The sequence below is a fragment of the Haemaphysalis longicornis genome, unplaced genomic scaffold, assembly GCF_048455015.1.
Source record: "Haemaphysalis longicornis isolate Haplotype H1 unplaced genomic scaffold, Haemaphysalis longicornis Haplotype H1 scaffold_4, whole genome shotgun sequence".
Classification (NCBI taxonomy): Eukaryota; Metazoa; Arthropoda; class Arachnida; order Ixodida; family Ixodidae; genus Haemaphysalis; species Haemaphysalis longicornis.
Window position 1 is genome coordinate 55,029,438 of NW_027526361.1, and position 26,399 is coordinate 55,055,836.

General features: G+C 50.6%; 1 long non-coding RNA gene across 1 annotated transcript; it reads right to left on the reverse strand.

Annotated features, from left to right (window-relative positions):
* Positions 1–2,861: 2,861 nt before the first annotated feature.
* LOC144178720 (uncharacterized) lies at positions 2,862–7,697 on the reverse strand. Its single transcript, XR_013324054.1, has 3 exons — positions 7,675–7,697; positions 4,919–5,076; positions 2,862–3,384 (listed from the first exon to the last, which is right to left on the reverse strand). It is a non-coding gene; the product is annotated as an uncharacterized LOC144178720 (long non-coding RNA).
* Between the last annotated feature and the right edge of the window lie 18,702 nt (positions 7,698–26,399).

Consider the following 26,399-nt stretch of genomic DNA (forward strand, 5'->3'; position numbering starts at 1 on the left):
ACTCGGGGCTTACTCCATCTGCGCATGTGTACTTACGTACTTTAAGAAAAATTACCCCACCTTCCCGCGAGGGGAACCCTGTGGAGATGCGACGCATCTTGGGGGTTCACTTGGTGTTTCCGTTGGGTTGACTCTCTAATTGCGTGAAACGTGTGAGGAACGCGTATGATGTATTCTTTATTTAACACGTGGCGTAACGTTAACGGCCTTGTGGTCCTTCTGCTACCCCTGCCACGTAAATCCCTCTCCTCTCTTTCCTGCCCGTCTCTCTCTTCACAAGATGCACACGGCGGAGGTTCGCTCAAGTCCAGTTCAATTTTCCCGCCGTTTTAGATGGCTCGCGCGCCATTTAAAACCTGCCGATACTCGCGCTGACGAAGTTCAGCATCGGCCGCTCGCATACGGCAGCGGCTTCATGTTGACGAAGTTCAGCATCGGCTGCTCGCTTCAACCGTTTGCGTTCGGTATCACGTTAACGAAGTTTGGAATCGGCTGCTCGCTTCAATCGTTTGCGTTCAGCATCACGTTCACGCCGCTTCGCAGCCTTGTCTTCAGTGGTGCTAGCATTCCTGTTATCACAGTGATCGGTGCTTGTTACGGTTGCGCGGGCGATAGCAGAATTGGCTCCATTCAACGCATCGATGGAAATTGGAATGCCGGTGCTGGAACGACCACGGCTATAACGCAACACAATCCACTTTAATCCAATCCAAATCCAAGCCAAGCCAATCGAATCCAATCCAGTGCCCCTCGCGAGAGAGTGTTCGCTATCGGACAGGGGAGGGGGTGAGCGGCGGAGAGCGCAGCTCGTGCGGCGAGGAGAATGGGGGAGGGGTGTGGACGGACAACAACGCCGTATAAAGGATATAAAGTGTATAAAGGATAAATGCGGTTCAAAATGAACATTAGTGATGCAAAGATTTCTGGAACGCTCACTGTCTGCTTCAGTAATGAAGCAGAAACTGTTTGTAGACGGGTTATAATTTGCGTAACTCAAACCCACTGGCTCTTGATTCTAGGCCTGATCTGGTGGTCAGTTAAGGAAAAAAAGGCGTACTTGCCTTGTGCCAGGGCCGCTTTGATCACCAAGAACGAGCCTCCAGAGCAAGGCGCGGGCATTGCACTGTGCTTGCGATGACCCCTGCCACTACCCCAAACTGGGGCAGATGGGGCATGCAAATTGCTTAAATCTTGTTCAAAGCAAGAGAGGGTAGCCTTGGCAAGTGGGATTGCTCCTCCCACCGGCACTTCTCTGGTGTGCTCCGGGTGGCAAGAGAGACTTGGGTCCGTATTCCGAGTCCCTCCTCCACTCCATTTGCTCCCTCCACTCGGTTGAGGAGCAGATTCCGGCAATGCTTATGCATGGGGAAATCGATTTCAAGCCTCTCCTCCACTGGAGGCTCGAGTGGAGGAAGGACTCGGAATACCAGGGTTACAATAGGGTTACAATCTTTGCCCCTCCCCAGCTTTCACGTTAGCGGAAATGGCCCCGGATTTTTTAAGCAAAAGCTGCAGAACTGGGGCATTCACCAGCAAGTTCATACTGTCGTTACATTCTTAAAGCCACGGTTGTTTTTTAGCGTTCGCTGCAGACACCATTTCCAGAATGCCTACAGTTCTGTCATTTGCTGCCATCTCTTCTAGTGTAACCGCAACCCTGTGATGATAGGCTGTGATGTGCATAGGTAACTGACCAGCTTCCCTTTGTACCAACCTAAGGGGAAGAAATTGTCATAAAAAAATGGCATGGAGTTCAACTTCTACTTTTTACATTGAGAATTTGGAAAAACAGTTTGACTTTATCCAATTTACTTGCTCGTTTGACCTTCGTTAGCATGAAGCTAGCCTTACTTTTTATTTTGGCTCGCACCAAAATAAACTACTGCACGTCCCTGGCTATGCTGAAGTTTTCCCCCTGTACAAATATTGAGTGCTAATTTCTGGCAGCCTGGTCTTAATGTTGCTCCATTGGAGAGTGGGAACACACACACACCTGAGGGCTGAGACCTGAGTCTGTTTATGTTGAGTTCTACAGCAACTGTATGCATGCTCATATTGCGCTGATGTCGCCAAAAAGAATGGGTCGTCAAATAGATGTGCTACTGCTTCCACTCGTTTACATGCATGGTGCCTTGTGAGCTAAGCTGTTTTGTCAATGTACTGTACTCGATTACGAGGTGGTCACGATTATAAGGCGAGAGTTTGGAGAGTAAAAAAAACTTCCATATACAGTAAACCCTCGTTAGTGGAGACACTGTTAAAAGAGGCACTTGGTTATAAAAGATATTGGAATGGAAACGGTTTGGTTGGTTTTCCCATGTTCGCCATGTTAGCAACTTCGCATACAAGAGACAAGTTTTCCGAGTCACTTGAGTGTCTCTTGTAATGAGGTCTGACTGTATATTCAAAAAGTAGAATGGGGCTAGGTGGTGATGTTTCATATTGAATTGAGCTACGTATACACTATACAAAGACAAATAGGACGCTAACTGGACTGGGACGAGGTGCAAATCCCAGTCCGGTTAGCGTCCTATTTGTCTTTGTATGCGTAGCACAATTCAATATGATCCATATCTATACGCCTCGAGCGCGGCCTGTAGGGGCGCCACTGAAATCCCCCTAGCGGCCCGTTTCGAAAGCAGCCGCGGGAGTCCGCGTCCCGCTCCCCACTGTCACTGCTGCTTTTGCGGCACGTTCACGACCGAGGTTTACCGTTTGCGGGCGTTTGAAATCAATGTTTATGTGGAGCAGACACTCTTTTCGCAAATGGGGTGTGTTTACGAGCGTAAATGTTTCTGACGCAATCTTAGTGTCGTATACCCCAGACAACACAAACACATCCTGAGCACATCCCAAGGACGTTCTATTGAGGACATCATGATGTCCTCAGTATGTCCTCTTCTGATACTCAATTGGTACTGAAAAGGTCCTATTGTCCGGCCTCAGCACATCCTCAAGATGCAGTCAAGGATGATTACAGTACATTCGCAGGACTACTGTACGACGTCAGGACATTTTGAGGACTACTTTCTAGCCATGCTTTTTTTGCAAGGTGTTATGCACAGGGTGTTCGAGAAAGGAGGGGCCTGGGCTTGATACTGCCATCCCCGAGGTATTTGTGCAATTGACTCTTTGCCAAGGTGTGTCACTTTGTGTACCCCTGGAATCTCCACTGGGTACAGCCTTTATGTGTAGCATTAATCTAAAACCAGTACTGCCCAAGCCTCCTCGTTATGACACAAGTATGCAAAATATGCTGGAGATGGTGATTTATTGCACAAGTAAATGCATCGTAGTGCAATGTGAGGCGACACATGCTGTGAATCGTCACCGGAGTCCACTGGAGAGCCTAGTAGTCACTAGAGTCCAACTGCCCCAACGACCCTAGAAAAATGATACAAGCAGAACAAATTAGCAAAGCATATACACAAGAATTTTCTCTGAACTGGACCCCACCATTTTGTAATTAATGATGATCCAGCTTCTGGGCATTTCTTGGGGACTACGGGGCGAGCAGACGATAGCGCAATCACACCCTGTTGCGCTGTGGCGTCCTTGGTTATCAGACGTCCCAGCGGCATCGAAACTCGGTGTCACTTATTCGGTATGTCAACAGCGTGAACTTTAACAGTGCTTAAGGGGAATGCTTAAAGCGACGGGGAGCAGCCAGCTTTGCCCATTAATTCCGTTCTCAACCCACTAAGGCGGCAAGCGTGCACCCGACGTGTGCTGTCGTGATGGGGGTTGCCTGTGAGGATATGTTTTGCTGTGCCAGCAGGACGAATGCCCAACGTTTTATCTCCAATTGACGTTTACTTTCTTCATTGTGGGCAGGTTTCCGTCATTGACTTAACTTGGCAATGCACAGCAGCCACCCGTCTGGGCGTCATTACGCCATTGTTCGCTGAACCAACTATCGGCATAAGCGCAAAGTGCTCACACAAGAAACGTGTTAAGTGCACCACAACAAAAGAAGTGTCTGCATGTGTGGAGTCTATTCACTTCACAAATTTCCTGCATCCCTCGAGAGCCGCCATGAATGGGTCGTCGTGCTGAATCGGAAAGTGTTCGAACCTAGCAAATTTGTGAGAGAAGGTACGGTCCTACGCTGCTTTGTAAGCACTGTTTATTTACTGTCATGCTAAATCCTTATCGCAAGTGTCTGTGCTCTGGAGGTATTCTCTGTTCATTTCATCGACGGGAAAGTGGTAAAAATCAACCCTACACCTTTGCTGCAGCTAGGGTACGCGAAAACGGCGAGCTGAAAGCGAAATAGGAGTGTCGCGGTGGCGAAGCATGCCCGGTCGTTTCGGTAAATCGCTAAAACGCAAAACCTCTTTAAACGTGCAATAAGTGTTTAGCATGAGGGTGAATAAACAGTGCTCCCAAAGTAGAATACGACGGTATTTACTCTCACAAATTTGCTACTTTTGAAGTCTTTCCGCTTCAGCACAACAACCCATTCGCGGCGGGACTCGAGGGGTGCAGGAAATTTGTGCAGCAAATAGACTCCCCACACGCCGACACTTTCTTTGCTGTGGTGCAATTCACACGTTTCTTGTATGAGCACTTTGCGCTTACACGGATTGTTGGTGCAGCCAACAATGGCACAATGACGCTCAGATGGATAGCTTCTGTACATTGCCAAGTAAAGGCAATGACTGCAACCAGCCCTGAATGAAGAAAAAATAAATATCAATTGGTGATAAAAGGTCGGGTGTACGACCTGCTGGTGCGGCGAAATGTAGCCTCACAGGCAACCCCCACCAGGACAAAGCGCGCGTAGGGGGGCACGCTAGCTTAGTGGGTTGAGAACGTAATTAATGGGCAAAGCTGATAGCTGTCCAACGCTTCAAACTTCCCCCTTTAGGCACTGTTAAACTTCACGCTGCTAACATACCGAATAAGTGACACTTACCGATTTTCCATGCTGCTGGGACGTCTGATAACCACGCACGGTACGGCCCAACAGTGTGTGTGACTGCGGCGTCGTCTGTTGGCCCCGCAGTCCCCAAGAAATGCTCGCCAGGTGGTGCATCGGTCGCCAGAAAATGGCCAACCCGGCAAAATTCTTGTCTATAAAAAATGAGTGCATTGCAACTTCGTTGCATTATTACAGACTTTGACAACCTGACTAAAATGCTAAAAAATTTGCTCACCGAGCTGCACGGCTATATTTTGAAAGTTCTAAAGGGGAAGTATTGCCGGTCATGGTGCAGTGCCTTCCAAGGTGTGCTGAATGAGTAGTAGCCATTATTTAATTACCTTTACCCAATTAGCTTAGAATGCAGAATGCATAGACCACGCTCCAAATGTTTCTCTAAAATTTTAAGCTATTTTCTTCCCAAGGTATTGACAGTGCCCTTTCCCTCACACCATCCTCCATGCCAATTAGATCTATCAACATACTCGCAATTCACAGGTGGGCTAAATTTAAATTTAAGTGGATCGCTATTCCTGAACCTGTTAAGCAAAAAGTCAATACTGACCGTGAAGTGTATTACAATAACATTTTAGAAGCTTCAGGTAGCATGAAAACACATTGAAAACCCGTAGCATGAAAACCCGCGTGCTGTTCTTCCTGTGCCTTGTCACGAAAGCTCTGATCTGTGCGTAACTCCTGTCTGATATCTGGGTAACACACCCTGTTCTCATGTTTGCCTTTCACAATGCACTTTGAGCAGCAGAAGAAGTCTGGATGGCCTTTTGTGCACAAAACAAACGCTTTAGCAGGAGCATCACATACTAATGCATGCAGCATCATAAAAAGGAGTTCATGATCTAACAGTTATGCCATCACCAAACAACACTTTCATTTCATCAACAAAACCTGACAGCGAATCATTCGCGTCACTGGGCTTGCTACGGCCGAAGAAGCACTCACATCAAATAGCTCCTTCTCAACATTGTTCACATGGCCAAGAGTGACCCAAAAGGTAGTTCTCGTGCTTTTACATATTTCTATGCCGTCTATATTGAAGGAAAGGCTGAGTTCTGCAGGGAGCTCTGGACAATCCTGAAGTATTTTGCATAGTCCTGCTTTCACACTGAAGTGCTGGTACAGCTGAAAGCTTTATTACAGTAGACACGGAAGCGAACGCCGCTCAATACATGCAGAGTGCTCTGGTGAGAGGATGGCGTGCTCTCACAGTTTGCACGATTGGCGGATGCATTCCCTGAAACGCCTTATCGCATGCCTGCCTGCTGCATCAGTTAGTCACGGAGGATGACATTTTTTTATCACCCAATTAGGAAGCGAAAAGAAAACGTTTTAATCCATTCGCGCCGTTTCGCGCTTGATAAAAAGCCCTTCATCGGCACATGTATTCTCTGGAATCATGCCCGGGTATCTAACGTAGCTACTGCAGCAGCGCAATCAACCGTTGCCAGGGGGTGGATCCGACAAATGTACGAGCTGCGACAGTTCGCCATCCCATCACTAGACCTCTCTGCATGTACTGAGCGACACACGCTCCCGTGTTTACTGTACAGGGTGTTGCGACGATAATTGGAACACTTTAAAAAAATTTCCTGAGGTAACCACCGCTCTGTTCGCACTGAAACTTGCCACGAAGGTCGCATTTTGTGGTCTATTTTGTTTTATACCGGGAACAACGACGGTACTTACTTTTGTATTCTGAAAATAAATAAAAACAATTTTAGCCTACGGCAAACTGGCGGCTGATTTGGACGTGCGAGCCAGCGCAAGTTGATGTTGAAACGACGGAACCACCGGGGGCATGCAGAGCGAAACGCACGTTTGGGATTCAAGGTAGGAAGGAGCCAAATGGAGCAGCAGACGATCAGAAAATGCAACTAGGAATGAACTAGCAGACGATCAGAAAACCCTGTTTTCGGGCTCGCACGTCCAAATCAGCGCCATTTTTTCACAGGTGAAAATCGTTTTTATTTATTTTCAGGATAAACAGGTAAGTACCGTCGTTGTTCACGGTGTCAAACAAAATAGACCACAAAATGCGACCTTCGTGTGAAGTCCGAGAGCGAACCGAGTGGCGGTTCGCTCAAGAAAAATTTTTAAAGTGTTCCAATTATCGTTGCAACACCCGGTATAAAGCTTTCGAATGTACTTTCCCCCTGAACGTTGCGAAGTACCATTGGACCTTGGTGTGTGCAGCAGGGCTCTTCCAGACGATGGCAGTGATGAAAAACACGTGTGGCTGCGCAACACACCAAGCAGTGATGTAACTGCGGCAAGGGTCGATTTAGAGTTTACCGCCCTCTCCTGCAGTTTGTGCCGAAACGCCAACGTGGTGTCTCCATCGTCTTCGTTAACAAAACTGTGGTCTGACAACTCGTGATCTCCGCTGGACAGGGACCACGCAACGCGACTCTCGATGTGGCGGCGGTTTATTACAGACACAGCAGTATGTCACGAACTTTGCTGCTGGTGGTTGCTCGGACTGGGATTACGCCAACAACTCGAGCGTGTGCTAGCATCTAATTAAGTTGCTTCTAAACAAAGCCCACGTTGTTGCGATGTCGACGGCTTGGGCACAAAGTCGATTTGCGCGCTGCCAACTAACGCGGAAAATGCATCGACGTGGCGCTTCCGTTCCCGCCTGAGCTGCCGCTCGTTGCTTTCTGACATTTGGAATCCAGTGAAATTATACAGACAGCTCAAGTTTGTTATTTGCACCCACGACAGGTACTTACCTCCGTGCGTGGCGGCCATCTTTCTCAAGGCCGACTGGCTTGTCTTCAAACTTTCAACTTGGCTTGACTAGAATAAGTACTTGCGCATGGTGGCCAGCAACAAAATAGAAGTGAAAATAGCAGTGCTGAAAAATGGTTTCACACAGAACGCATGCACGTACTGAACATTTTCTCTTTTGCATCATTTTTAATTTTAAAATTTGCGGAAGATGTTTCTATTCTTCTGAATGTTGAAAAGGTATCCAGCCAGTAAATTAGAAGCGCTATTTTTTTACCTGTATTACAAACAAACAATGTGGACGAGAACGCTAATCACTATCTGTGTGAAATACCTGCGCGTGAAAAGTATATTAGCGAGCGTTCCCATTGTCTTCTAGTGACCAAAATTAGCACATCCTGAGAAAGTCCTCAAATAAACGTTTATAGGACACCAAGCGCACTGACGTACTGAGGATCTCCTGAGGACATAGCAAAATCAGTGAGGACGTTTGGACCTTTTGAGGACATCCTGAGGACCTTGTGTGTTGTCTGGGATATATTCGGTCTGTATAAGCGCCAGGTGTGTGTCAGAGGCCAGCGTTGCGGAACCGGCGTATGATGGAGCCTATTGTAGTTACTCTACCCTGAATTTACTAGTAGTTTCTCCGTAACCACCGGTTCCTCAGATGTTCATGATACGGCTATGCACTACGATGTAAATCAGTTTTGTGCGCTTACATAATCAGAGGAGCACTCATACCTGACAGCACGCCAGTTACGTTTACCAATATTATACCTCAGATATTGATCACCACCATTTACAAGCCAGTCTGTGTTAATTTCGGGAATATTCAACAAAAGTACGATGGGCAATGCATAATTATACTCGGGGATCAGCACACGACTGAGTCGTCTTGTCGTGATGTGAGCGCCCGCAAGCATTCATTTGCTACATATATCCTCGGCGAGCAGCTCCGAGACGGGCTTAGAATATAATCCGCATCCGCGACTAATGCTTCTTCGAAATATCGTCATGGCACAGGGAGCCTGCAGAATAAAGCAGAAACTGAAATCAGAGGGCATATCACATGCCACACTATTTCAACGACACCTTTCATCGCTTGTTGAACTGCCTACCCTGTATACTTCCAAAAATGCGTCCGCCGTACGATCAGCTGTTCGTTGAAGTCGAAAAACAAAAGGAAAGTGAACTCGATATTTGTGTGTGTGATTACTAAAACGTTCATTGCTTGATGACTCTCCGCATTTGTACACAGCGTCCCCCTCCCCTCCCCCCCCCCCCCCCCTATGTCTCGCGAAATAGCAGTGCACTTCGGTGAGCCCTACCTGGCTTAAGTTTCGACGAACGTCTGTGGCATGTCAGAAGCTGCACCGTATTTTTTTTATCATTTCCGTTAGAGCTATTATGTTTCTTCCGCTCTTGCACAGCATTTATTTTTCCGTGGTTTCATTAACTTGCCTTGGTTCTTGCTATAAGACGTGTGTGGGCGCATATTTAACGACGCACAGGCTTGAACTATACTTAACATTTTCGCATGGCTTATATTCTTATAAAAGGCACAATTTATTGTCCGGGACTGGGTAATAACATCCCCGAAACATATTTTTCTGCGGCGTATATATTCGAAACGAACTTGCATTCGTTGTCTACGCTGCAAAATGAAGCCAACCTCTCACTGTGGCAGTATCAGGTCTAAACGAGGCGACAGTAGAATTCATTTGTGCCGGACGTATTTGGAGGTGACAGGGGTGATATGCTGCTACCGTCGCCGACGCACGGAAGAGCGGCGAAGATGCGCGCAGAACCGCGTCCCCGGGTAGCTCTTGCAGTCGATCGCGTAGCTGCTTTTTAAGTGACCTAAACGTACTCTTTGCTATAGACGCCACCATAACATGTCTTTTTTTTTTTTTTGGGGGGGGGGGGGGGGGGGCGCGGAAAGGTGAACAGAAGTAAAACAGAACCAGAACACTGCACGAGCCCCTATCAGCCACGCAGCGCAAATCCCGCCAACGCCGCGGAGAAGCGGCGGGAGGCGGCGCAGCGATCGCGAAGCTCGAGGCGTATAGTACTGAGCTTCAAATATAAGGCGGGGTATGATTTCGAGAGTACGGATTTTGGAAAAAAATCTTATATTTGACTAAATATGGTATGTGAATTGGGAACGTGACTTTTTTTGTCCGTTTCGAAAGTTTGTCATTTGCAGCTTTATCTGTTTCAGGTGGGCGTAGGTGAATCAGTAAGTCGGGCTGTTGTTTCTGTAGGTGTAGACTAGTGGTAGTACCTGGCAGGGCCGTACCCAGAGGGGGGGTTTGGGGGTTCGAACCCCTCCCGAAATCTTTTCAGGCAGCACGTAAACAATACTTATGGCGAATTCCATTGGGCGAACAGGAGCAAGTGGAGCGAGCAGCCACTTGCCCCTACCCCCCCTTCCCAAAACTACCCCCTTCCCAAAATTCATAACCCCCCCCCCCCCGAAAAAAATTTCTGGGTACGGCCCTGGTACCTGGTGATGTTCAGGTGGGCCAATATACTAATGACATAGATATAACACATTGAGTTATTTGTTACTTAAGTGTGGGATCGTACCAGAAGCATACGGTTATAGCAAATGGCTCAAACTCGTGTTCTATTAGAACTGCCCTGGAACACATAGTACGCCTATGGTGTGCTCGAATGACTTTGGAAGTTTTACCTCGGTAGGTGTCAAGGATAACTTTAAACCACAGTTTTATAACGAATTACATGTGTTAGCAGGAAACGCCATGTGATGATCCTAAGGTGGCGGCTGTGCAAAGATCGGCTGTAAGTCATAGCCGTGGCATTGTTGGATTAAATATAGTGAAAAATTAAGCCTGTCCAGCCATGTGTAGGTGCACCCCTGAAAATGTGTGAATCTCACGTCTTGATCCTACCCTCAAGACGTTCCCCAACATCAATCGGGCCGAATTCGTCTACTATCTCAGCCAACAAACTCCTAGCGTCTTTGTAGGAGGCATAGAGGAGGAAGGGGTGAAGGAGGAGGAGAAGGAGATGGAGGAGGCATGGGAGTTTTTAATACTCCCATTAGGACAAACGCAGTATTCACAGCTAGATACTGCGTTTTGTGAAGAGGTACAATCGTGGTAAATGTGCCTATTTACGACGGCTTGTGGCCCCCGGTGTAAACTCGCAGTTTTTCCACCACACGTGGGAGCAGGCCGCCTGCTGTGAGGAGTTTAGAGCCATGAAGAGAAAACACAAGTTTGGTTCATTCGAAAGATTGCCTCGTTAGAACCATACTGACACCACTTTTAACGCAAACTTCGCTCAAATAAGCTACATAATTAGGAAAAAAGGGAATGACCATGCGACCCACCAGCTCATTTCCCGCAACAGAACCCATGATATCACACGAGAATGCTCTGCGATTGGCGGAGGCCGGCAAAAGCAAACGCAAGTTAGGCAGGGCTTACCAGTTTGCATAGTGAGCTATATGCCCGTTAAACATACTGCACATTCCTTTTATTACACTAAGAACGGTGGAGTAAACGGTTAAAGTTCCGAATAAACACGCAAGCGTGTATGCCAATGCGTACAAAACTACCGCCAGCAGTACTCGACATGTGGCCGTCGCCACCGTCGCGCAGACGAATTTTCGGTTCGAGGCTCTTCGGGGCCAACGAACCGTTCCAGCACGCACAGCCGCGACCTTGCTTGGTATCTTAATCCCTTGACAGGAAGTTGGCCGTCATATCGCCAACCAGCAAAGGTAAAAATAGAAACGAAGGGAGTAAGGAACAGCAAGCAGCGACGAGATAGTGCCAGTTGTCGCAGAAGTTTCGGAATGGTGTTGGCTTGCTGCTGTCGTTACGAGCTCGTTTCCAGTGTATACAACCACTGAAAACTTCAGTTTGTTCGAGTGCTTTACAATGAAATTTCGTTGCTGCGTCCTGAAATGCCCATGTAGTACGGGCAAATCGTCGAGGGAGTGCGACATCCGCGCCGGTGAAGAGATCTCCTTTCATGTGCTGCCCAACGATGAACCCCGGCGAAGCAAGTCGCTACGTTTTGTGAACTTTGCAAACGGAGGAGAAAGGGAGCTAAAGGAAGTACGAGTGTGCTTGCTTCATTTCCGACGAAGTGATTGCATGCGGCAGGGACTCTTACGTTAGCTCACTACTGGGACATGCCGCCGCTCGTCGCCGACTTCGTCAAATCGCCGTCAAAGCGCTCTGAGCTTGGGGAAAAAAAAAACCGTATATACCGCGCATTGACGCTCGTGTCTTTCTGGTCGGAGCAGAGAGCTCGCGCGAACGGCTTTCCATACACGACACCGGCCAACTGGCATAAGCGATACTGCTACTGAAATTGAACTATTATTAACCGTAATAAAAATACGGCACATACGTACCATTCTGTATTCGTCCGTCGCGTCGGGGCTGCAGAGGCAGCGGTGCCGATCACGGCTTGGCGTTCGTCTGTTGTGGGTATCGCGGAATGGTCGCTTTCCGGTCCATCCGTGTATCCCACAACTCCTGCCGCTCGTGCACTTGAAGCATTGAGCGTTCAAGTGGTGTGAGGTTGTTAAATGCAAGCCCGAACTCCTCGACGAGAGTTTTGTTGTCCGGATCAGGCGATTCCATGACTAGGGCTGCGGGTGCACTAGGATTTACTAGTATTTTTAAAATGGCCGCCGTCTCGGTTTCGGCACGAGTTCCGGTTCCTGTCTGACTCCCGCGTGTGGGTGCTACAGTCAAACCCGGCTATAACGAACCCGGATAGAGCGAATTATGCTATATATCGAACAAAAATAATTCAGTTACGGAAATACATGGGAAACATATTCCTTATAACGAAGTTCACATCCGATATATCGAACTCTGCGCGCCTAGAATGGCCGCCGAAATGCATGATCTCGAGCGGCGATTGAGATGTGGATTGGCCGCGACCATAGAGCAAGAGCCGTGACTGAGACATCGCGCCTCGCATGAAGCGACGTGACGCCCAATACTTTCCGTAACTGTTTCCGGTGCGCGGGACTCTCGACGGAGCCCGCCCAGTCAGCGAGTCCGGACCAAGAAAGCAGCATCGGTGAACGGTGGGAAGAGCTCGCCAACGTCCCCGATGATGTCGCGAGTGAAATCTGTCCGACGCTTATAATAAAGCGCTTTCGGCAGTCGATGTGCTCCGCCAATGCTTCTTAGATTCTTGAGGACGCGGACTCGAACTGGTGCAAACAATGTTTCGTGTAGAGAATGCTATGCTAGTTGAAGCCGGCAAAACGAAAGTTAAAACAAAAATCACCGTTTTGTTTTTTGCAACGTGGGCAGTTAAGGCGGAAAGTAGCTTTATTACTTGCAATAAATGCATTATTTTGGTATGGTAATGGCTACTGTACTGTGTTCGTTTCTGCATACGCGGATGGCGGAGTTGGGAGGGGGCGAGTGGCTCCCGCGGATTGCGAACTCGTAACAATGAGTTCGTTATATGCGGGTTCGGCTATATCGAACTATTGGATATATCGAACTAATCGCGGTGCATATTGCAGTTCGTTATAAACGGGTTTGACTGTATATGGAGTCGACATACTAAGTATCTGTTTCATGGACCGGCTCGTATGACGCCATTGTTCACGTCACGAAATGTGCAATTTAGCGGGAGATTTAAAATTTTGGCTTAAATTGCCTTATTTCTCAGTGAATAAAGCACCATTTGCTTCCGGGAAAGCGCTTGGGGTACTATGAAACACCTAATCTTTCGAATAAAACAAACTTTTGTTTTCTCTTCATGGCTTTAAGCACAGGTTTCTTTCGGTTACGCGGCGTTGGTGACAAAGCCGGCCTCGTCGTTGCACGTCGGCCTTGTGAAGTTAACGCCCACCATTGCTTTCGCAGGTTGCTCGCTACCGAGCCGTCCTGCCTCTTCGCGCAGAGTACCCGGCGGGCAGCTGTGCGAACCGAACGGCAGCGGCTTGAAGTGAGCCCGGGCTTCACTCGCGGAGATCACAAGTGAGCTGAGCTTGCGCGCTCACGGCTCTAGCCAAGATGATGGAGAATCCAGCGCAAGGCGTTGTCGCCCCCACCGGTCCTCCTGCGCCCACCACCCCAACGCCTCCGGTCCAGGCGCGTAGCCAGGATTTTTGTTCGGAGGGGGCTTAGGTTATTCTCCGCCCCCCCCCCCCCCCCAGCCACCTCCCCCCCCCCCCCCGAAAGAAAAAAAAAAAGCGCGGTAGTTTGCAAGCGCCCTTAAAGGCTATGAAGATAAAACACATGTTTGGTTCATTAAAAGGACTGCCTTGTCCCGATAACAATGATATCAGTTTTACAGCAAACTTCAAAGGAATTATCGATATATTAAATTAAACATTTGAAGCAATGGTGAATCCCCGCCCACTTTCCGTCGGCGATTTCACTACGACAGCACAGGATCTTGTTGGACGATTGGTGCCCAACGACCTAAGTCACCGCCAAGGAACATGATTGCGCGATTGTATGAATTCCAACGTGCAGTTAACACTCACAACTACGTTTTAGTGCTAGCATATATATATACCACTCCTGCCGATGTTACTTCACTGCAGCGCTAAATTTGAAAATTTATGATATTTGTTGCATTGCTTCGGTTGAAAAAAACGTCTGTTTGGAATGGAGCTTTTCGAGTTACCAAAGAGGCTAGTGCTGTTAAATGGAACAAGGTTGTGTTTTGTCTTCAAATAGGCCCTTTAAGGTTATCTCATGATATTGGTGTTGATTATGATTGTATTTGTGCCAGGTTAAGTTGTAAACTGGGCGAAAATCCGCAGACCGCGTGGAACAAAGCTATGCCCGTGATACAGGACGTACATTGCACGCACGGGAACCTTTTGCAGGCATTGCATTAAACGGCCATATTTTCATGCAATTAATTGCTTTATTTCAACGTGTGGAGTGTAATGCGTGTTGCATCCGCAATAAAATGACGTAGTCCGTAAGAATTAGATTTTTTATTTAGTTGTTCTTGCCCAAAATGCAAAGTAAAATGTTTTTGCATTAAACGTCCGTATATTAGCTGCCAGTGTAAAGCCAATGGAGCTCATTCTGTGCAGTATACATCGAATCTTTGCACTTGCGTTATGTGTAGCGCAGGTCTTATCCCCAAAAAACGAGAGGCTATGAATTATGCATGCAAGAAGCGTTATATCACTAGCAATAAATTCGACAAATATCAACCCTAAACAGACAGACATCACGCGCAAGAACAGCGCTGTTAAGGGCGAAAATTACACGAACCTGGCAGTATTAGTCCACACGCAAAGCGGAATAATTCATCCATCGGCATTTGTTAAGTCACGCCAGTTTAAATTTGCGCTTCTGTTTTGAGTCTCAACGCAGTCAATTTCGTATACTATAGCTTCTATCAGTACTCGGGGCGGACATGAGAAGCTTGTGCTTTGTAACATAATGAATCTCGTTGACATTTCCGCACAGCCCAAATGTAGAGACTGCTGTAATGAGCTTGGTGTTCTCAAATAGTTGCATTACTACCGGTCAAGTTTTCAATGCTTCGTGCATAAATGCCCTATAATCTGCCTGAATGCGTGTACTATCAAGTTATACATTTTCTGGAGCACCCACCCCCTTCGTTACCACTCACAGATGAGGTAGAGCAAGTCACTGCAAAGTTCGCCATTCAATGCTGTATCGAACTTTATATTTAGCAAGAAAAAATAATAACGCAAATACGGCGATGTCTGACCATACTCTTGGCGGTTAGGCATGTTCTGGTGCAAGCTGAGCCAAATATTGCTGCGTTTTGAATTTGTCGTGAGATTTGAGGAAAGAGTTATAATGCGGTCCTACCATTTTGGTTTCAAACTTTAATGGAAGGACATACTTTTTTAGCTGACGCGTGCGCTGCCATTTTCAGCCGAGTACACACTGCCGGTTTTAAAGCTAAACAATAAAAAAGTATTTGCAGGTCATGAGCATGGCGGCTCTGGAAGTGTAGGGCGCACAGAAGTTTTGTAGTTTTCGTTGCAGACGCGGGAAATGGAAATTATGTTTGAAATCTCCTTGGTCCACCAGAAAACGGAGGATTGGGCAGCTGTCTGCAGAGTCAGCATGACCTTCGGGCATGCTGCGATGCCCGAAACAAGTCAGCAATTTTGTTTCCCGGAGTGCACCAAGCAAACATGCGTATTGGGCATGACCCCGCATACAGAAAGACCAAAGCCTACAATGCTTTAGCATGAAGCGGACAGTAATGACACAGTTAAACTATTTCCTTGGTTGACAACGACCGTGATGTTCACACAACAACAGATAGATTGGCTAAAAATTGCAAAGTTGTTTACCGTGATAATTCCTCGGTTATTTCGGTTACTCTGTACGCACGATAGCCTCCAAATGCTCCGCCGCACGGTGGGGCGCCGTCGTGGACCCACCAAGACTCCAGCCATCGTTGTAGCCGTAGACCTGAAGAAGGCCTTTGACACGGTCAACCATACACGGATCGTGGAAGTACTTCGCGAGTGTGGAGCTGGCCCACACATCACCAATTTCGTGAAAGGATTCCTAAAAGACCGGAAATTCGAGATTAACACCGACAGCCACCAACCACAGACCTTCAACAATGTAATCGGGGTGCCACAGGGGGCGATCCTGTCTCCTATGCTATTTAATCTTGTGATGCGCGACATCGCTGGTGAGCTCGAGACAATCGACCACTTGAAGCACACAGTATACGCGGACGATATTACGATATGGACTGATGGCTCGACCGACGTCAAGACGGCCGCTGCGGCGGTGCAGCGTGGACTGGACGCCATTGAACGGGGGCTCACGGCTACAGGAATGCGTGCCTCTTCAGAGAAGACCCAGTGCATTGTTCTAGGTGGTACGGAGCAGACTAGGGAGGCCATTGACATCAGGCTAGGCGGTCGCCGCATCGAGCGGGCTCCTTCCCGTTGGATCCGGATCCTAGGGGTCCCACTGCACGAACAGGGTAGATCCGACGAGTGGGTCCGACAGCTGAAGGTTACGTGGCGGCAACAGCTCTATATCATCCGACGGATGGGCAACCGCTTCGGCGGTCCGGCGACGCAGGCTATACGTACGCTGACCCAGGCGGTGCTTACATCGAAGGCATGCTACGGGGCGGTTTGCTTCGAGCTCACCCAAGCGCAACACGCGCAACTGGAAACGCTGCACCGCGAGTGCCTGCGAGCTATCACGGGTCTGCCCAGGCAACACCAGAACCGAGGAGCTGTACCGGTTTGCGAGGCTTCCTCCGCTACGCCACATCATAGAGGAGCGGTACAAAGGGCACACAACGAGACGAGCTACCACCAATGCCGGGGCATACATCCAGCGTCTCATCAACGACACGGCGAGCGACGAGTCGCCGATTTCGCCACCACCGAATCCAATCCCCCCCTTGGGAGGACGAGCTTATCCGCAGCCCCAAACCCATGTCGAGGGTCTGCAGGAAGGACCACCACAGAGAGGAGCGCGCCGCCGCCGCGGCGCGAGCCGACCTGCAAGAAGGTGCCATATTCGTGGACGCCGCCGTCGATGCGACCACCAACCGCGTTACCGTTGCTTGTGCAGATGGGCCAGCGCGGCGAGGCGGACGTTTCAGTTTGACACCACGCCCAGCACAGTGCGATGCGAGCTAGAGGCGGTACTACTGGCGGCGAACCACATCGAAGAGCGCTACCAGGCGGAGGAGCACCGGGGCCGGCAATTTATCATATATACTGACAGCAGAGAGGCGGTGGCAAGACTCGGTGGCACCCCAGTCATCGGATCCACAAGCCACCTCATCAAGACGATTGCGAAGAGGCTTCGCACAACGAAATCCATTACCGTGCGGGTGGACTGGGTGCCGGGACACGCGGGTGGCGTCGGGAACGAGGCCGCCCAAGCGTGGGCGAGCGACGAAGCAAGTATCCGCTCCGACCCATTACACCATGTTCCCCCAGCACGGCACGACACAGACCCTGCGGACGACAGAGCCGCTGCCAAGCAAGAGAGCAGGGCGAAGCTCCGTGCTGCTACACCCCATGACCCACGACCACTGCCAGGAGGACTTCCCAGAGGGGCCCAAATCCTGCTACACAAAATAAGAGCAGGGGCTGCCCTGCTCTTATTGCCCAGCAGGGGAGGAGGCTGCCCAGCAGGGGAGGAGGCGGGCGAAGTTGTGCTGGTGCTCTTGAGAGGGCCTGTTGTATGTGGCCCGCTTATTTAATTAGGAAATTCTGTTGTCATGCACGACCGATTGAGCCTTGAAAGAACAATACTACTGCGCCCACAGAACTTCAAAGAAGGCCAGGAAGAGTTAAAGGAAAATTCTACCAAAAGGCACGTTCGTTTCTTCGCCACCAGTACGAAGGTCCTTCACTTGCGCTGCGCACGCTGCTATGGTTATAAAATTGGGTGTAGCAGGGGATGCACGCGTCGATATGAAACGCGGTAACAAAAGTCCCGATAACGGGCACACCATGCGACAGCGGCTATCTCACATGGAGTTTCGCCCCAGTAAAAGCAAAATATTAAAACTGCAGCCAGAACAAATATATTTTTCACTCTTCATATACTGATACTAACGCTGTCCCGATACACTCTGAGTAACCCTCTCCAACTTCGTGCATAATAAAATATTTGGGCGTTTACAGGAGTTGAATTTACGTTTTCCCTAATTAAAAGTCGCCTATCCGCTCCACCGTGGGCGCTTTCAATTACCAATTCAAACGGAAATACTGTATTCGAAATAAAACGAGATAGACATTATTTTAGCTGGTAGACACAAGGTAGTGAATATTTAAATATCAAAGAATGCATAATTGATCTGCACCGCACAACTTAACGTACAATGCAACCTCCATCGTCAAAAGACATCAGTGATCATGTAAGGATTAGTCACTGGAAGAAAATGACTTACAATTCGATATCGCCGTTGTGACTCCGGCCCCTGAATACACACTGCTCTGGGCAGCCGCCGTCCAGGGAAAAAGCGGTCGTGGACGCAACGGAGGGGCTTTAGTTGTGATAGAGGTCGAATATGGCCATCTGATCGTTGTTACTGTCGCGACGCCGTCTGCCTGTGGCAGGGCTCGTGACCGTCGTGCCTTCACATTTAGGAGAAAGTCTGGGACTGGCTCGGGGAGCCGCAGCGCGCCCTTTTTGTCGACCCGCTGTTCTCCAGTTTCCTAGGTTAGGGGAGAATACCGCCGAACAAATCTGCCTAATCGCGGGGGTGAAATTGACTGTCGTAACATCGCCGTCGGAAGGGGACAACACTCAGTGCGCGCAATCTGAGCCCACTCCAACAAAACCCTCCCGGGCTCGACAGAAACGTGAAAAAGGAAGAATGAAGGCTGACGTGAGGAAGAGGGGCGTACCTTGTTGTGTGTCTCATTCGCAAAGGCCCTCTGCCCGCGCACGGCATTCATACAGCTAAACTGCACGTTTCAACCATTACGTAGCCCCATCGCATTCGTTAGTTACCTTGCAGGAGTATTGAATGTGTGCCCACGGCCGCTTGATCTCCCCCTTTCTAGGAGATAGAGCGGCCGTGGTCAGCCACCGTCGCTTGCACGTTGTTCTGCTTAACATACAAAGATTGTCTGTTCCCTTTCGGGCCTGCATTGTACCAGTCTTCAACCATCAATGGCCGGCGGTCCCTCTTTTTTTCCGCCGCGAGTTTGTGCGGTCCACTCCTTGCTTCCCCGGCCGAGTCAATCTACTCTGCTGAGAAGGACTCAGCCGGCCAATTATTCTCTGTCTTGCCGCATGCCTCGCACAAAGGGATACAACGCATGCCTTTGGAGTCCCGTGCGCTGAGCTTACCGGAAGGAACCGTCGCTTTTGGGGCTGCACCCCTCCGAAATCATCCCTCAGCGGTTCACACCCCTCAGGCGCTATGTTTTGTCACGGCCGGACTCGACTCCCTTTCCGCAGCGCGGAAAAAGAGTCGAGTCCGGCCGTGCTTTTGTGTAAACACCCATACGAAGGGCAGACATGCACTTTCGTGACATTTTCGTAGCATTTCGTGGAAAGTGCCATTACTGCCACTTTCGAAGAATTTGAAGCTTTGTTCACAGGCGACGTACCAGGCATACAGGCAGCACGGTGACGGCCGGAAAAATTTCGGGGGGGGCTGAAGCCCGGTCAGCCCCCCCCTGGCTACGCCACTGCTCCGGTCCCGGAAGCTCCTCTGCCGGCCGCTGCTACGCCGCCTCAAGCTCCCCCGGACTTTCCCCCGCAGGCCGCTGCTAGCTACGCCGCCTCAACAGCACCCGACGTTCCTCCCCCCGAGCCCACTACCCCTCCACAGGCAGTCGCAGGCGTCGCACCCGCAGAGCCTCCTCCGTCGGCCCCTCCAAAAGTTGTCGCAGGTCTGGGCTCGCAGGCACCCCCTCCGAAAGTAGTCGCATCTCGCCGACCTTCGGAGGGTCAGACAGTCCAGTCATTCTCTGCCAACGCGCAGAAGGTCCCCGTCTCTGACACAGTCAAGAAGGAGTACCTGACGGCAGTCAAAACCTACGAGCAGCAGGTCGGGCCCAACACCATTCGCGGCAAGATGATCGTCGAATGCTTGCCCATCACTCCCGGGGCCACGGCGGCCGAGAAGAGGCTTTCCCCTCTTCCGGGAACGGGGTACGCCCCGGAAATGTACATGGGGCCTGTGGACTGGACTGGAAAGGACTTTATTCACATCGATCCTGCAGTGGGGCCTGTGCGCGCCCATGGGAAGCGGCCACGGTCATCCGACGGGCGGGGGGGGGGGGGGGGGGGGGCGGGGGCGCCGAACGTGCAGCGAAGTCGGGAGGATTTCCGCGAAATAGCTCTCGGCCACAACGTTGACTTCGCTAAAATGACCGAAATGGGTCCTGAAATCAGGAGGCTCTTGGACATGGGAAGCCAAATAGACCAAATTTTGGACATCAACATGCCTCCTGCAGGCAGGCGTCCTAGCGGCTACGCAGAGCCTACTGGGCCGATCACGGCGCAGTCTTACGGTAGACCGCCGCCGCCTCCAGCCTATGGCGCGCCGATGGGCAGGTGCAGCGCGGAGGTGTGTCCGCGAGACCCTCGTTCGTACGTGGAGCAAGAACCGCGGATGGGCGGGCGGCCCAGTTACGAGGGGCCAAATTACGCGAGGCGACCGTGCTCAAGAGAGACGACTGTCTACGTCGGGGGGAATAGGCCTGCAAAGAGGTCTATGAGCAGGGCATCGGACCTTTTAGAGAGAATACGGCGAGACATCGACGAGCACTGCGCAGAAAACATACTGGAGAAAGTTCACGCAGGCGCTGGGAGCATTGATGACGGTGAACACGACGTGCGTATTTATCCCAGAAGAAACAGCTTGCCGCATGACAGTAGGCCGCCGTGCCGAAATGTCCGAAGAGCGTCGTACGACGACGGTGGCCGCAGCGACAGGCGAACGCCCTCGAAACCACGGTGGCAAAGGTCGCGACGTCTCAAGAAGTCGTCCTCTTCGTCGTCTTCGTCCGTAGACGGGCCGCGCAGCAGGCGCTCGAAGCGTTCCAAGGACTCGAAAGGCAAAAAGTCGCGGAGGCGTTCTCAAAAGACCTCATCGTCATCCTCGTCGTCGTCATCTGGCTCACGGAGCAAGCCTAAGCCAAAGGGTCGTTCCATTGAGTTCGTGAGGAAGGTGACCGAACGGTTGAGCTCTTCATCGACGGGTCCGGAGACTCCCCAGCGTCAGCAGTACCAGGGAATGGCACGGAGTGTCATGCCGCCGCCGCCGCCGCCGCCGCCGCAGCAGCACCTGCAGAGAATCTCGCCCAGTAACACGCAGCACCACTACCTGAAAACAGTGTTGTACGGAACGGCGTTACAAGGAACGGCGTTCCTGGAACTAGTTCCTTTTTGGAGGAACGTAGGAACGCCACCGTTCCGTTAAGGGTCGGTGGAACTGTAACGGTAACTCGTTACGTTATTGAAGGAACGGCAGGAACGGCGTTCCTGCCGTTACATCGCTAGGATTTGGCTGTTTTTGATGCCAAGGCTCGAGTACAAAAATCCACAAAGCTCTGCTGCGTTTCCCTTCCGTTAAGGGTCGGTGGAACTGTAACGGTAACTCGTTACGTTTTTGGAGGAACGGCAGGAACGGCGTTCCTGCCGTTACATCGCTAGGATTTGGCTGTTTTTGATGCCAAGGCTCGAGTACAAAAATCCACAAAGCTCTGCTGCGTTTCCCTTCCTATAAGATGGTAAGTTTGCCCGCCCTTCAGCCGTATATACGTGCTTCCTCGATCGAAGGTCAAAGGCAGAAGAATAACCATGCAGCAGGCCGCAGTTTGTGCTTGCTTTCATGCTGGTTGCTTACACGGCGTTCGACGGGGGAATAGCGTAGCCGCGAGAATGCTTTTCACCCTCGGCGTTCGACGGGTGAATAGCGTAGCCGCGAGAATGCTTTTCACCCTTCATCGTTTGTCTGGGGAGGCCAGAATGCGCGTCTGACCGATAGAATTGTTCCCTGGCGGGGTAAGAATAGAGAGTTTTAGCAGTCCGTTCGTTCTGTCGTATGCGTTGTTACTGGGTTGACCGGGACCCGGCTGGGCACCTGGGAATTCGTCGCGGTAGGGGGATTAATTCCGCGGGCCTGCCTTCGCCATGACCGCGCCTCCGCACCCTTCCTACTCGCCCTTCCGCGCGCTCAGGAGCAGACCGGTCCCGGTCAACCCGTAACAACGTAGCCAACGAAACAGACGGGCTGCTAAACGGGATCCGGACATTTCGGTGTCGGACATTTCGGTCCAGGACGTTTCGGTGTGGACATTTCTGTGCACGGACATTTTGGTGCACGACGTCTTGGCCCAGACATTTTGAGTGAGGGGATGTCCCAGGCATTCTTTGAACATTTTAGCTTTAATATTGTAATTTCGTGACTTGATATGATTTTACGTTCGACACTTGTGCTTGCGCCGCCGTTCGTGGAAACGAACGCTAAACCCTGGCGGAGCATTGCCACGTGAAACCCAATTTAAGTAGTAGATGGTAAAAATTAACGTTGTTAATTTGGATCCGTTCAACCTTTTTTTGTTATTTTAACATTCATGTGAACAACCCTAATACTATAAAGTGTTACCGAAGCGATTTCCTTTCACTTCACCCAACGGTGCAAGACGCTGCTGCTTTTAGTCTATTCCTCCTCCCCCCCCCCCAGCAAAACTTCCGCGAAAAAACAACAGAAAAACGAGGTCGATTAAGCGCGTGTGCATTTCGTTTTAATTATTCTCTCAATCAATCTCGCCTTCGTTGCATTCGCTGTGAGTTCTACTTAAAACTAACAAACCAACGATCGCACTTACGGTGGCGTTACTTAGGGGAGGGGAAAGCTGATCCCCGCCGGCAATCATCCCCCTATGTAGAGAGAGAGGGGTGTCACTTGTGCTTCACCATTGCGTCGACTGGACTTCGAAAACTTGAAGACGACTGTTGCCGCTCTCGTCACACTAGCCTATTAATTTTTTTTTGCTCCTTCCTCCGTCTTCTCACGGAACGATTCTCCGCCCTGGAGCAAACTCTCCTCCTCGAACACCCACCCCAAGCCAAAAAACAAAAAGGACAAAATGACCCGTAGGCACACAGTGCAACACCCTCTAACTATATACCAGTGGAACTGTCGATCATTTAAAAGCAAGAAAGCCCCCCTTGAACTCTACACAGCCACCAGCCCTGTGGACGTACTGGCGCTTCAAGAAACGGACACCCCATCACCCACGCTGCGCGACTACAACACCTACACCAACCCACCGCACCAACGCACGGCTATATTTGTCAAGCGTACCCTTCCGGCCCAAGTGATACCAACGGCGTCCCCTATCGATCACGTTTTGGTCGAGCTCATCCCTCACGACAAGCGGGAAAAAAGTCTCTTTATTCTGAACCTGTACAGCCCCCCCACCCAGCCTCTCACGGCCATAGAACAGCTACTTCATACAGTGGCCCGACTCACCGGAAACAATCAGTGCATACTCCTCGGGGACTTTAACGCGCCGCATGTTACGTGGGGATATCCTCACGCATCCAAGAAAGGAACGGCCCTCCTTCATGCTACGCAAAATTACCATTTTATCCTGCAAAATGACCTCACCGAGGCTACCCGGCTCGGAAACAGCGTAACGCGAGATTCCATCCCCGATCTCACGTTTACACGCAATGTCCAACAAATAGACTGGGAACGGAAGCCGGACACCTTGGGAAGCGACCACTTCATAATTGCACTATGTGTCTCCAATCATGCGTCCCGCCGCCGCACCGGAGTGGCACGACTAACCGATTGGGAGGCCCTCCGGAAAGCCCCCCTTCCCTCCATACAACCTACGGAAGACATTGAAGAATGGAGTCAACAACTGGCCGACCTACAACAGACTTACACCAAGAACATCATACTCACACAGGATCTACCAGCAGCCGATACCCACCTTGACCACCTGTGGGAAGCCCGCCGTGGCTTACTGAATCGATGGCGTCGCAACAAGCACAACCGCTCACTCAAACGGCGCATCGCAAAACTTACACAAGAGGCACTCACGTACGCCCAACATCTCCAAAACCAAAACTGGCGGACGTTTTGCGACCAACTGAGCGGATCCCTCACAACAAAGAAAGCATGGAATATATTTCGGCACCTGTTGGGCAATACGCCGTCCAAAACCGCCACTACTCAAAACATCACCCGCCTCATTCACAATCACTCTCAACCCCCGGACCAGCTGCTTTCCTATCTTCAAAAGAAGCTTTTTGGCCCCTTGCTAACTCCATCGTCTGCTTCCCACCCTAATTACCAAGGGGCTCCCAACCCCAACCTTGACGAGCCATACACACGCGAGGAACTCTTACAAGCACTCGCAAGGTTAACACGCAATTCGGCACCGGGGTACGACCAAATTACATACAAGCTGCTTCGGAACCTGAACGACGAGCACTTGGATTCCCTCCTTGACTGCTACAACCGGCACTGGAAAGAAGGAACACTACCCTCGCAGTGGCGACACGCTGATATTACCTTACTGCCAAAACCAAACAAGTCCTTGGGGTTCGACAACCTACGACCCATTTCCTTAACCTCATGTGTGGGTAAACTATACGAACATTTGGTCGCTCGACGCCTTACAGACCTCCTAGAAGATACTGGCCGCTTTCCCCACACCATGTTCGGCTTCCGGGCACATCTTTCGGCTCAAGACGTACACCTACAATTAAAAGAAACAATCATTGACCACCTCAGCAAAACGAACCCAAGCTGCATCGTAGCCCTCGACATACAAGGGGCTTTCGACAACGTAACCCACACCGCCATCCTACAACAACTCCAAACCACGGGATGTGGAAAGGCAACTTACAACTTTGTCCGCGCCTTCCTCACAAACAGGACGGCTACCTTACACCTCGGACCATACAAGACAGATAAATTCCACATCCCCGCCCGGGGAACGCCCCAAGGATCAGTAATATCCCCTTTGCTATTCAACATCTCCCTATTAGGCCTTCCGGAACAACTTGCACAGATACCTGACCTACATCACGCTCTATATGCTGATGATCTCACGCTCTGGACCAGCACAGGCTCCGCAGGTTACCAGCAAGACAATTTACAGCAAGCAGTCGACGCCATCTCGCATTACCTCCGTTCGTGCGGTCTCTCATGTGCCCCATCGAAATCTGCCCTCCTCGTTCTCCGAAACAGGACCCGAGGACGACCACCGAACCCGACACCCGACCCCACAATATACATCGGCAGCCAACTGATTCCCACTGTCAAGACCCTGCGCATTTTGGGGGTTCACTACCACCACGACGGCTCCGGAGCTGCATATCTCCCCAGACTACAAACTACTGTGTCACAACTAACGCACCTGATTCGACGAACCTGTTCGAGAAGACACGGTCTCAGAGAATTAAGCCGACACCTGCCGCATTCTCCAAGCAATGCTAATCAGTCGGATCACATACGGAGCTCCATACCTTCTCCTCAAACCGCGAGAACAGGCCAAAATTGACATTCTAATTCGGAAATCCTACAAGACGGCGCTTGGCTTGCCCGTGTACACATCGACCGAACGGCTACTGCAACTCGGTCTCCATAATACTCTCACCGAATTGATGGAGGCCCACATAAACAACCAGTTGCAACGACTGCAGCTCACCCCAACGGGCCGACACCTGCTGCATAAGCTCGGTCGACATGTAGAGCAGACTCCCGATTCCCCCCAACGAATACCCACTGCTCAACGCGCGAACATACGGGTGCTTCCCATCCCACGCCATATGCACCCCACGTACAACATTGGACGACGACAGCATCGGACCCGCCTCCTTCTTCGAAAGTACGGCAGTGATTCAACTGCCCTTTACACCGACGCCACTCCCTACTCCCGACAACGAGCACACGTAGCTGCCGTAGTGCGCTCCGACGCCACCACCCTCGTTGCTTCCAGCCTGCAGACAGCATCAACGAGCACGGCAGAAGAAGCCGCTATAGCCCTCGCCATCGCTCACGCTACGACTCCAACTGTCACGGTGCTCACGGACTCTCAAGCTGCCTGCCGCCGCTACGCTCAAGGCAGAGTTTCCACCCTGGCACTCCACATCCTGTCCCAACGCCGCACTCTACCGTTAACCCGCATCGTGTGGACACCAAGCCACACATCCCTCCCTGGGAATGAAGTGGCTCACGCCACGGCCCGCGATCTTCTTACCCGGGCCCTCCCAGACGAGGCCTGCCTCCC